At 35.8% G+C, this 13,680-nt stretch overlaps 1 pseudogene; it reads left to right on the top strand.

Annotated features, from left to right (window-relative positions):
- The first annotated feature begins 3,292 nt into the window (after positions 1-3,292).
- Positions 3,293-6,010, top strand: LOC133702622 (disease resistance RPP13-like protein 4; annotated as a pseudogene).
- The last annotated feature ends 7,670 nt before the right edge of the window (positions 6,011-13,680 follow it).

The following is a 13,680-nucleotide window of genomic DNA, read 5'->3' as shown; positions in this document are numbered from 1 at the left end:
ATATTTTGTAAGGTGGTCGTGAGATGATGATAATAGTGTAGGAGATAATGATGATAGTAATGGTTAAAATAATTAAATAATATTATAAATAGATTAATATTTGTAAAATATTTTAAGAAATTTCATTATTTCAAAATATTTTTTAGTAAATAAACTAATTTGAAGATTGATTGTAAAATATTTTTCATTAAACAGTTTTAATGTAAAATATTTTACTAAAAATAAATATATAAATTTTTTTTATAAAAAATATTAATCACAAACAAACACAAAAAAAATCTAAAAAATATATATTTTTTAGTATTTTACAATTTACTCAAGAAGAAGCAGAACCTAAGTTATAGTTTGTATAATTTTTATGACATAAGATATGAAAGTTAGTATTATTTTCATTTTTGCCACTGAAGACCGAGGAGCGAGGACAGGATGGGGATCCTTTGCAGTTTCTTCTGTCCATTGTGACACTGTTTCTGGGACATAAAGTTTTCCAGAGATAATGACTAGGTTACGCGTGGGGTACCTTAGTAGGTGACCCAGCTATATGATTTGACACACGTGGATCAAAGACTGAACCGGTGACTTGGTGTACATGTCGCTTTACGGGGTATTGCTCGCTGGATGTTTTAGAGAAGCAGACCTTTTAAAGCAGGTAGCCTGTTAAAGTTGGCCCACGTGTGGTCCACAGTCGTGATTTCTGCGTGACCTCTTTTATGATTAATTTTTTTGGCTCTACCTCTTCTATAATGGTGACATGCCTATCAAAAACAGAAAAAAATTAAATATGATTTTGTTTCTATCAGAGCCCCCACATCTTAAATTTGTTTGCCTCATATTAAATTAAAAGAAAGCTAATAGGTGTGGCATATTTTTTTTTATTATTATTAATATGAACATTCGTATCATCTTATATATATATCGACTAATTCATTTATACTATATTGTTCATGGTAGTTGTTAAATTATTTATACTATCTTGTTTTTTCTGTACAATATGCTGTTAAAGGACCTAAATTATATTTCCAAAACTATTAACAGAAAAATTCCCAAAAAAAGAAAAACAAGATTGGCCCTTATAATATATAGCAGATATCAGTAGAAACAAATTCTGGGCATGTGAGTTTCTCATTCAGTAGATTTTGCAATATTCTCAGTCTGCATGAATGTTGTGCTACGTTGAAGAAATGGTGAGTATACCGGAAGCCATATTATGTAAGGGGATGCATGAAAGATATTTTCTTTTTTGTAAGATGGCTCCAGACAGGAGATTCCACGAGACAATAAGAAGATACTGTTTGATTACGTGAGTGCGGCTACATTTTAATTAAAATGTAGTTTGCAGTCTTTTAATAATAATAAAAAAATAATTTACTGTTCACGAATCTCACATAAATTTTGCGTCCGAAACGTTGTTAATGAAAAGCAAGGAAATCCTGCTTTTCATGCAATGTGCATGCTGATTCCATTCTTCACCGAACAGTGCAATTAGCATGAGCAGTGTACATTGATACACTGTTTAAGTTAACAGTGCAAGTGAATTACACTGTTTATGTGAACAGACAATGCAATTCACTTGCATTGTTCACGTGAACAGTTTTTTTTTTTATAGTGTGTTAATTTTATTAACAGTTTTTTATTTATAAAAAAACTAGTTTAGAGTGAATTAAATTCATTTGTACTGTGATGTGAATAATATTTTTTTTCCCGAAAAACTAGTATAGAGTGAATTAAATTCATTCGCACTGTAATATCAATTTTACACCTGACAATATTTTATCTAATTTTATTACACGCTCAAAAAATTATGAAAACTATAGTTCTTATCGGATGAATTTTGCATGTAATAGAATTATAAATAGTTTAATGGAATAATAAAAAATATTTTATATAAAGTATTATTTATTTCATGATGTAATATGAGTAATTAATTCTACAATATTTAAATTTAAAACCTTCAATATTAATATATATTTTTAAAATTATTTTATAACCTCAATTTCAAAAGCATTTTTAACCAAACGCATTAAACTACTTTTTCTTCAACCTCAATTTCAACTACAGTTTTAACCAAACACCTATTTTTTCAAACCAATTTCAACTAAAAGTACTTTTTATAAAATAATTTTTTTCAAACCACAACTACAACAGCTACTACAATATCAAATATACTCTAAGTTTGTTTCGCACAGCGATGTCACCACCATTTCATCAAATTTTAAATTATTTATAGATTTTTAAATCGTTTTAATATAATAATATTAAAATATAATAATAAAATATTATTTTAATATATTTTTAAATAAAAAAATAACTTGTATCTCAGCCAACAACCCGCGAGTCCACTAGTGGTAGGACCCTAAGCATTTGCCTTTGATCTTTGGAAAAAACCAGAGCAAATGAGAGGATGGAAAAGAAAATCCACTTGTTATTGCAGGGTGGGATGTCCTCATTTGTTTTTGTTTCCACTAGTAAAAAGGGCGGGCAGGCAAGCACCATGAAGGTCATTCTTAGGATAGACACCATTGTCAAACTATTGGAAGTCTTAAATATGATCATTAACATTGCACGTCATGATCCACATAGTTTGGACAAAAAAGATATTCAAGGAAGAAGATACATAGGCATAACACTCTTCGAATGTTTGGGACCAACGGTTGCAAGAACCTTGGCATATTCCAGAGGTTTGATATTCACTACGATAATCTTTCTATGTCAATGATCATGTCGAACATTGTGTTGGATTTTCAGTAACGTTGTTAATGATCAAGTTTGCTTTCAGAAAATTGATTTATACCGTTTAACTTTACAGGATTAAAGGTCATAAGGCTTGGAATCACAACAAGAACCAAGAGCAGCTTTTGAGTATTTTCTTTCCTTTCCAAGATTTTTATACCAATGTATCTTTATTATTTTTTGTTATTAGTCTTTTTTGTTTTTCCTGTTTGAGACCTCGAGCAGGAGTAGTAGTTTGGTGACGATAAGCATGATATTGAGATTCAAAAAGTACCTTACCAGAGATCATTTCTAGTCCTTGGTATTTAATCTTTAATCAGAGTCGGGGAAATTAACTCTTTTTTTTTTGTCTTGTTGTTCTTGAAATAAGATTAGGCATAAAACATGAACAAATTAGGTCTGATTCACTCTGCGAAAACTGAAAGAAAATTGGCGTCAGCAGTATGAGCAACATATCATATGTTACAACTGTATTGGTCCAGCACCAAACATTTATATAACGTTAGTGTCATGAAAAAATCCAGCATGCCACAAGCTAACAATGGCATTGCAGGTTGAAAACATGGCAGAGGCTATGATTGAGGCTCTTGCAGAGCAGTTGGTTCAAGTTCTCAAGAAGCCAGGAGAATATGTGCTTGAATTTCAAAATGAGTTCTATGATATGAAGACGCAGCTTGATCTGATGAAATCCTTTCTTGCTGATGCTCAAGCTCAAAAGAAAGGAGGAAACTGTCCAGACAACCTTAAGCATGCTGCGAGAACTGGTTTATGATGCGGAGGATATATTGACAGATTGCCTGCTCAGAGCTGAATATCGGAAAGAGGGTTTTCAGTGCTGCAGCAACTTCACCCCACGTGAACTGATCTTCCAGTATCGGACAGGAAAGAAGTTAAAAGATATCAATGGAAGAATTAAGAAGATGCAGAAGATCTTGAAAGCCTATTTCAAGACAATTGGACAGCAAAGCATTCATGATGACCGCGGCAGCATAGGAAAGAGGTGGACATCACCAGTTTATGATGAATCTGCCTTAGGTGGTTTGATAGAAGATACAGAAAAGATAATAGGCTGGATTCTTCCTGAAAACAGGATGTTGCACCAAGTTGGGATTGTTGGAATGGGGGTTTAGGAAAAACCACCGTATCACAGAAGAATTTTTACAGTAAACAAGTAGTTGATCGCTTTGAGAAGAGGATTAGGGTATCTATATCTCAAATTGTCAATGAAGAAGAGAATTAAGAAGAGGATGTAAATGGGCTGGATATGGCTCAAATGCTGCCAAAGATTAAGCAACTGCTTGAGAATAAAAACTACCTGATTGTAATGGATGATGTTTGAAGTGCCGAAGGCTGGTGGGACAGAATGTGTGCTGGGCTACCCAAGAGGGAGGGATGGAGTAGTTGCATAATAATCACAACACGAATAGAAAGTGTAGCGATAGAAATGGGCGTTGAGAAAGCACGGGTTCATCAGCCGAGAATTCTCAACGAAGAAGAAAGCTGCGCATTGTTCTGCAAAATTGCATTTTCATCAAACGAGGAAGCAAAACAGCATCCTGAGTTGGAAGAAGTTGGGAAAGTTATTGTGAAGAAATGCCATGGACTTCCTCCGGCTGTTAAGACCATCGGAGGCTTACTGAAATCGAAAGCTCAATCTACTGAAGTTTGGAGAAGGATTTGTCACAATTTCCATGATGCATTAACCGCAAAAGAAAGCGAAAATTCGGTCATGGCTTCTTTGCAGTTGAGCTATGATGAGCTTCCCATTCGTATGAAGCAATGTCTGTTGTGCTTTTCCCTATATCCGGAGGACTCTGAGATAGGAGCTGAGCAACTAGTTCATTGGTGGGTTGGAGAGGGTTTCATCGAGGGCAGAAACACATCAACAACGATGGAACTGGCCTTCGACTATCTATCAGAACTAATTAGCAGATGCCTAGTTGAAGTTGTGCAGCATAGAGGTTATGATGGAAGAGTCTACAGTTGCCGGATGCATGATTTGGTGAGGGATTTAACCATCAAAATTGCTAGAGAGGAGGGTTTTTGCAGCTTTGATGATCAAGGCAGGCAAAGACCCACAGCAAGATCTCGGCGTCTGAGTTTTACAAATGAAGCAGATGTAAGATCAATGAACAAAAATTCAAGGATCCGTGCATTGCTGATGATGACAAGTTCCCCAGTCCAATTTAATAGGAACATCGTAATGTTTACGATAAAATCCCTAAGGGTGCTTGATTTCTCAAAAAATAAACTAGAGAACATTTGCATTGAAGACCTATTGAATTGGATCAGTCCCCTCGAACGCCTAGCAAGTCTGAACCTAAGAGGGGTTTCTGCACTAAAAGAGCTGCCGTTTTCAATCGGAAAGCTCCGCAACCTCCAGCTTCTTGTTCTGTCAGGATGCAACAACCTACAAAAATTGCCCTTATCCATCACCGCCCTGCAGAAGCTCATTCTGTTGGATATAGGGCATTGTCCTATTCAATACCTTCCACAGGGAATAGGAAGGCTCTCGAATCTTCAAGAGCTATCTGGATTCAAGCTAGGGGGTGCCGATAACAAGGATGGTTGTCGACTAGCCGAGCTCCAAAATCTGTTACAGCTTAGGGTACTAAGAGTAAATATAAGTGAAGAGAGTGAAATTGCAGAGGAGGAACTAACAGTCCTAACACATCTTAAGCAACTTAAGGTTTTATCTATCAACTCCGAAGGATGTGATAAAGAAGAGATCTTTCAGAATCTGGAGAGACTTTCCCCTCCTCCACATCTGGAAGAGTTGTACCTCAGGCATTACCGAGGAGGACTTACCCCACAATGGATAAACCCCACATCACTCGTCATTTGCAATATCTTTGCATGGAAAATGGAGACATCAAGTTCACAAGTCCTGTCTTTGAGTGCACTAATGGCACCAATTGGAAGGTTGTGGGTTTATGTTTGAAGTTCCTTCCATGGTTGCACATGGAGTGGGAAATGGTGCAGCGAGTGATGCCACGGATACGGTATGTGGAGGTTAGCCACTGTTACATGTTGAAATCATTCCCTTGTAACATAGACAAACTAGGGGTGTGGAGAAATGAGGAAGAAAAACTTGGTGATTGTAAGATTGAAGCTAGAAGGAGCAGAGCTTCAGCATCAAATAATCAGCAGAAGCCAAGACTCGAAGATAATGTTTTTCTTGACATTCCTTTATCTAAGATAAGATGTCCACTGCATATATCACAGTCCTAAACTGTCTGTCAAATATTTCTAGTTTCTCTCTTTGGCAAGTATATTTTAGTTGCAATTCCATGCATACAATATAAAGTTTCCACCCCTTAAGGAAGCTTTGCTATTGGATAATTCAAAGAAAAATCAATCGGGTATCAAAATCATTCAGCATAGTTTACCAACGAAAAATCACAAGGTTGACAGAATCATCGCCTGCCAATCTCACCTGCCTTGCTCTTGGTGTGGGCTTGGAGAGAAATAGTGAAACTAATGAACCTGTAGAGGAGTGTCATAAAATAGATCTACCACATATTAGGCCGGAGAGCTTCATAGGCCTTCTTGCCGTCAAGGACTGCGGTAGGCCATAACTACCAGTCTAGTTTCATGTCAATAAAACCCATCTAGAGAAGAGGGCCTTCCCTTTACATCAAAACAAAGATAGCCCACCAAAGAAAATTGCAGTCAATAACAGAGGATGCAAACAAATTCTAATTATCCATCCTTGCACAATTACATGCCTCAAGTGAAAGTCATAACAACAAGATTTTATTTCGATGTATAAGGTTTAATCAATGTATTAGTTCTAACAACATATCAGATTCATGCTGTTTTAGGCTTAATATATTTTTAAATTAAAATATATAAGAGTTAGATCCGGTAAGATAACATGTTCAACGCCATTTACATAGTTTTTAACCAGCAATAATAAGAATTGAGAAAGTGGGCTTCTGCCGGAATCTGTGGTTTAACCTAACCATAGAAAAATATCCCTGATGGATCGATCCAGTCTTCGTTATTTCTGGATCGATGGGCATGTAAAACATCCATGTGCTCAACGGAAGAGCAAAAATTAAAACTGAGCATGCACTTCGGCTGAGTTGATGTCCCTCTAAGCAATGAAAAGGACTAGGACCTAAAAGTTTGTTAATCTTGAGCATATTTATTAAATCTATCCGTCTAATTTGGCTGTTAAGTGAATTTCAAAACAATATCAGTTAGTTAGGGAATATTTGGAAATGTGTTTCTAATTATATTTTAGTGTATTTTAAAGATATATTTATTTTAAAAAAACATTAAAATGATATTTTTTGTGATTTTTGATGATTTTGATGTTATAATATAAAAAAATCTGAAAAAATATATGTTTTGATGTATTTACATGATACTTAAGCTGATCGATAAATTTAGCCTGGCTAAGTTTTAGATATTATATTAAAGTTATCATAAAGCCATTTTTCATCTATTAAAAATGATTTTTTTTTCAATCAAGTTTTATTTTAAATAAGTCATCTAATATTGTATATTAATGTATTCGTAAAAATAATAATTTTTCTTAAGTTTTTGAATTCGAATTGTACATGATATAGGAAATTAATGCACAAACTTCTCACTAGAGTGGACTTGAATGATGTTTCATTCATCAGGCCAACTAGAAAAGACCTCGAATAATTGTTTATTTGTTGAAAAAGCATTTGATATTTCATTTTCCTTCCTACTTTATGAACGAAAACAGGGTTATTATCATACGAAATTAGGGCAAGCTTCCACCCACGTACGTCCACATGTTATCCTTTTCGGAGCTGGTAGCCATAATATAACCAAATGACAGAGACAATTGCTTCCGAAAGCACTAAACAATAACATGGAAAACGATAGGGAATATCTTGGTGCCTGCAACTTTGTTCCAAGTAGTTTTCAGTGATGGAAACTGCAGTAATATTCACAGCGACAAGTGTTATTATCCTCATAAATTTTCAAGCCAAGTGGTCACAATAGATTGGAATATCATATATAATATGATAAGCAACACCTAATTAGGTATTAGTAATCAAGAGTGGGTTCGGTAGCTACTTTCTCTATCAATTATTTTGGTGTCTTAGAGAAGATTTATTACACGAAGTTGACAGTGACAGATATTGTTAGAAACATGGATATTTCATTAGGCACCAATCCTCAATATATATATATGTCGAAAAAGATCAAGGCAACCTCCACAAACCATCAAGAACATGTAAGAGAAATTGAGTCTACATATCTTTTCCCACTGTTCGAGCGCAAGACTAACATCAGCAAGGTGAGAGTGTTGTCACTTAATTATTAAAAATATTGCAAGGCATGTTTCTTGCATTTGTATTAAGAATGTTTAAGCAGCAATCACTGATGTAAGTGTAGGGTTGATCAAGAACAGGAGGTTTTTATAAGAGACAAAAGGAGTAAATTAGGGTTTATGAGCAGTGGTTCAGGTGGCTTTATCTTTACACTTATCCACTTCTGTCTCCTTAATTTTAAGCATGCCCATTTTTTTAGAGCCCTGCCTGTCATCTATCCTCAGGCAGAATATTTGAAAATCCCTTGAGCTTTATCGTATCATAATTCATTATTTTAGACTTATGCTGAGATGTACGTAATTATTCTTGTATTGTTAATTTCATCAATGCTATATGTTAGATGTTAAGACGAAAGGCAAAACTTCTCAACATCCTTAATAGTCAACACAGTAATACGACACTGTTTGGGAACGCTATGCAAACCGTGTTCCAAAAAAATTTATTTTTTTAACTAAAAATTGTTAGAGAATAATATAAATCATATCTTGAAGCCTCACCTAACAGCTTAAGCTTTTAGGTTGAAATGGTTCTTTGACATGGTATCAGAGCCTTGATGATCAAGCGGTCATGAGTTCGAATCTCACCATCCCCATTTATTTGATAAAAATTAAGCATAAGGTAATGTGAGCATGTGCAAGTTTCAAGTGTTGGATCATTAATCCAACGTTGGGCTTATATGAGAATAATTATGTGTTTGTGGACTGTCAAATAAGGTGAAGCCTAATTAAAAAATGATCTGCTAAGTATTTTTAGGCAATTGGGTTTTGGTGTATCTAATAGGGTGTGGACCTTTAATGTGTAGAGATTAAGGAGTTATTCCTAATTTTAGTGATGGGTTAAAATAGGAATACCAAAGGGTGGGAATGCCAAAAGGCATGAATACCAAAAGGCACTTGGTTGCCTATATATATGGTCATGGTCCCCAGATTACATGTTTTTTTTTTCTATTTTTTTAATTCTCATACTGACATCCCATTATCAGAGAGAGAAACAAAAAAATAAAAGGGTTAAGGCAAAAGAGAGAATCAAAGGGCTCTCTAAGGTGAACGTGTTAATCTGGAAGGCCATCCGTACGACTCTAGATAGCGACTTCCGGATATGGATTCAGGTACGCTTTCACTTTATGGTTTATGCAATTTATGCGTTCTTGATAATTCGACATGAACATCAATTTCTACATGCTATGAAATACTAGATCTAACAAGTGGTATCAGAGCCATTTCATGTTGAGTTATTGGGAAATCAATTAGAAAACTAAAGTAAATAGCACTGGATTTACGTTGAAGAAATAGACTGTGTATTTGAAATATTTGTTTATATATATATATATATATATATATGATGATACTGGCAGCCCGTAGGCTGCCAGCAAAGGGGAACCAACGCTGGCTTTGCAAGCCAGCGCTGGTGATGAAACTGGCAGCACGTAGGCTACCAGTGAAGGTGAAATATAAAGAGTTATGTGTATGCGATTTATGTTCTTATTGATCGGCCCAAAGGAAGGTCAATATTTAAAGTAAATGCATGCGCACATGTAGTAATCAACATGTGATGATTATTTGGTTTTACATGTGACTAATTAATTGACCCAAAGGCCAATTTATTTTTCGACATGTTCTTATTATTAATGTTTGATTACTACATTAAGATGTCACTTACAAATTAATCTTTTATCCAAAGATAAAATATTAATGGAGTGCCCGATATCTTAAGATGGGTTTTACCTTTATTTGAATTAATTTTTGCTCTTAAGATAAGTTTTGTTTGTGAGCTTGTTTCAATTGTTGTTATTCTCTTTTCAGCGATTAATCCTGCTAATATAACTGCCAGTATCAACTCAATTCTAATGCTTAATGGCTCTAACTTCAAATCTTGGAAAGACAATCTTTTGATTGTTCTTGGAGTTATAGATCTCGACATTGCGTTAAGGACTGATTCTCCCCCACCTCTTAAGGATGAGAGTACCTCTGATGAAAAAAAGGATATGGAAAGGTGGGAGAAATCAAATCGCATGTGTATGATGATCATGAAGAGAGCCATTCCAGAAGCATTTAGGGGCACAATGTCTGATCAAATCACTACAGCTAAGGAATTCCTTGCCAATATTGAAAAGAGATTTGTCAAGAATGAAAAGGCTGAAATCGGTACGCTCTTGACAAGTCTTATTTCAATGAAGTATAAAGGCAAAGACAATGTAAGGGAGTACATTTTAGAGATGTCTCATCTTGCTTCCAAGCTCAAAGCACTTCAGCTTGAACTCTCTGAGGACTTGCTAGTGCATCTGGTTTTAATATCCCTTCCTATATAATTTAACCATTTTAAGGTGAGCTACAATTGTCAGAAAGAGACTTGGTCTCTGAATGAGCTCATCTCACACTGTATTCAGGAAGAGGAAAGGCTTAAGCAAGATAGGACAGAGAGTGCTCACTTAGCCACTGCCTTTAAAGACAAGGGAAGGAAAAGAAAGAACTTTAAGGATGCTGCAGGTACAGTACCTCAAAAGAAACAATTAACGAAATCACATGATTCCGTTGGTAGTAGTTGTTTCTTTTGTGGTGCTGAAGGGCATAAAAAGAAGCAATGCACCAACTATCACGCTTGGCGTGCTAAGAAAGGTATGCTTCTTGCTTTGGTTTGTTCTGAAGTTAATTTAACTTCGGTACCTAGACACATGTGGTGGTTAGATTCTGGTGCAACAACTCACATCAGTGTGTCTATGCAGGGTTGCCTGAGTTGCCGAAAGCCAAATGATGTTGAAAGATACATTTATGTGGGCGATGGCAAGACGGTTGAAGTTGAGGCAATTGGAAAATTTAGATTATTGTTAAAGACCGGACTTTATTTGGATCTTAACGAAACTTTTATTGTACCGTCTTTTAGACGGAATTTGATTTCTATTTCTGCTTTGGACAAATCTGGTTATTCTTATTCATTCGGAAATGGAAAATTTAGTTTGTTTTATGATTCCAAATTATCTGGTTCCGGTTCTTTATCTGGTTATGATAATCTTTATTTGATTGATACAATTGCTTCATTTAATGAATCCCTGCAATTAAGTACACGAGGTACCAAGAGAAAATTAACTACTGAGAATTCAGGTGTATTATGGCACAAACGATTAGGTCATATCTCTAAAAAGAGAATAGAGAGACTTGTGTTAGATGAAATTCTCGATCCCTTAGATTTTACAAATTTTGACATTTGTGTTAATTGTATTAAGGGTAAACAAACCAATACAAGGAGATTTGTAGCCAACAAGACTATGGACATCTTAGAACTAATACATACGGATATTTGTGGGCCATTTCCTACGGTCGCTTGGAATGGTCAATAATATTTCATAACATTCATAGATGATTTTTCCAGATATGGCTATGTATATCTCATAAGTGAAAAATCATAGTCACTGGATGTGTTTAGAAGTTATAAAGCTGAAGTTGAAAATCAACTCAGTAAAAAGATTAAAAGCGTCAGATCTGACCATGGTGGTGAGTACTATGGTAGATATGACGGTTCAGGAGAACAACGTCCAGGATCATTTGCTAAATTCCTAGATGAATGCGGTATCGTCCCACAGTACACTATGCCAGGTTCGCCCACTATGAATGGTGTTGCTGAAAGACAAAACAGAACGCTTAAGGACATGGTAAGGAGTATGATTAGTTATTCTACCTTACCAGAATCACTCTGGGGAGAAGCACTTAAGACTGCAGCATATATCCTTAATCGAGTACCCACTAAAACCACTACCAAAACCCCTTATGAACTTTGGACAGGTAAGAAACCTAGTCTAAAACACTTACATGTTTGGGGATGTCCAGCTGAGGCAAGGCCTTACAGGCCTAATGAAAAGAAACTGGACTCTAGGACGGTAAGTTGCTATTTTATTGGATACTCGGAAAGATCCAGGGGGTATAAATTTTATGATCCCACAACTAGGTCAATTTTCGAGACGGGAAATGCCCGATTCTTTGAGAATGTCGAGTTTGAGGGTGGTGATAAAGATAAAGACTTTGTCTTTGAAGAGGAATATATTGATATTCCCACAGGTGTTATTAGCATTGGTCAAGATTCTATTTTTGACCATGTTGAAAACACAACAAATCAAGACAATGTCGAAGCACCTTCTATTCAAGAAATTGTTCCAGAAGAACAACCTCGAGCACCTCTAGAATCTATGCCATTAAGAAGATCCACTAGAGAGAAGAGAAGTGCAATATCAGATGATTATATTGTATTTCTCCAAGAACATGAGATAGATATTGGTGTGATGGAAGATGATCCTATCAGCTTCCATCAAACCATTGAAAGTTCTAACTCTCAAAAGTGGATTTATGCTATGAATGAAGAGATTAAGTCAATGAAAGACAACAACGTGTGGGATCTTGTCCCATTACCTGAAGGTGTGAAACCCATTGGTTGCAAATGGATATTTAAGACCAAAAGGGATTCGAAAGGTGATGTGGAGAAGTATAAGGCACGTCTTGTTGCAAAGGGCTTTACACAGAAAGAAGGTATCGATTATAAATAGACTTTCTCTCTGGTATCTTTGAAAGACTCTTTCAGAATTATAATGGCATTGGTGGCACATTTCAATCTTGAGTTACATCAGATGGATGTAAAGACGGCATTTCTCAATGGTAACATTGATGAGATGATCTATATGTTGCAACCAGAAAACTTTGTGTCTGGAGACCCAAAGAATATGGTTTGCAAACTTAAGAAATCCATCTATGGACTCAAACAAGCATCTCGACAATGGTATTTCAAGTTTCATCAAGTGATCATCTCGTTTGGTTTTGAGATGAATTTGGTCGATGATTGTATATACCATAAGTTCTGTGGGAGTAAATATATTTTCCTGGTTTTGTATGTCGATGACATCTTGCTTGCCAGCAGCGATATGGGCTTATTGCACGAAACCAAGAAATTTCTAGCTAAGAATTTTGAGATGAAAGATCTTGGTGAAGCCTCTTTTGTATTAGGTATTCAGATACATCGAGATCGCTCTCGAGGTATTCTTGGATTATCACAAAAGAGCTATATCGAAAAGGTTCTTAAAAGATATGGCATGCAAGACTGTAAACCAGGAGATACCCCTGTGGCTAAAGGAGACAAATTTAGTCTCAATCAATGCCCTAAGAATGAGTTTGAGAAAAGGGAAATACAGAAGATTCCTTATGCTTCAGTAGTAGGGAGTCTAATGTATGCTCAAGTTTGTACGCGTCCGGATATTGCGTACATTACTGGGATACTAGGCAGATATTTAAGCAATCCAGGAATAGACCATTGGAAAGCAGCTAAACGGGTCTTACGGTACTTAAAGAGAACAAAAGACTACATGCTCACATATCGGAGTTTGGCTAATCTGGAGATCATTGGGTATAGCTACTCCGATTTTGCTGGATGCCAAGATAGTATGAAATCTACATCAGGCTATATTTACATGCTAGTTGGAGGTGCTGTCTCCTGGAAGAGTGCTAAACAGTCACTTATAGCCTCTTCCACGATGGCAGTTGAATTCATAGCATGTTATGAGGCATCCAATCATGGGGTATGGCTGCGGAATTTTGTCACGGGGCTGCGTATAGTGGATGATATTGAAAGACCACTAAAATTATTTTGTGACAAT

Source organism: Populus nigra, chromosome 9 (genome assembly GCF_951802175.1).
Source record: "Populus nigra chromosome 9, ddPopNigr1.1, whole genome shotgun sequence".
Taxonomy (NCBI): Eukaryota; Viridiplantae; Streptophyta; class Magnoliopsida; order Malpighiales; family Salicaceae; genus Populus; species Populus nigra.
Note: the sequence above shows the minus strand (reverse complement) of the source record. Positions and strands in the feature narration are given on the sequence as shown.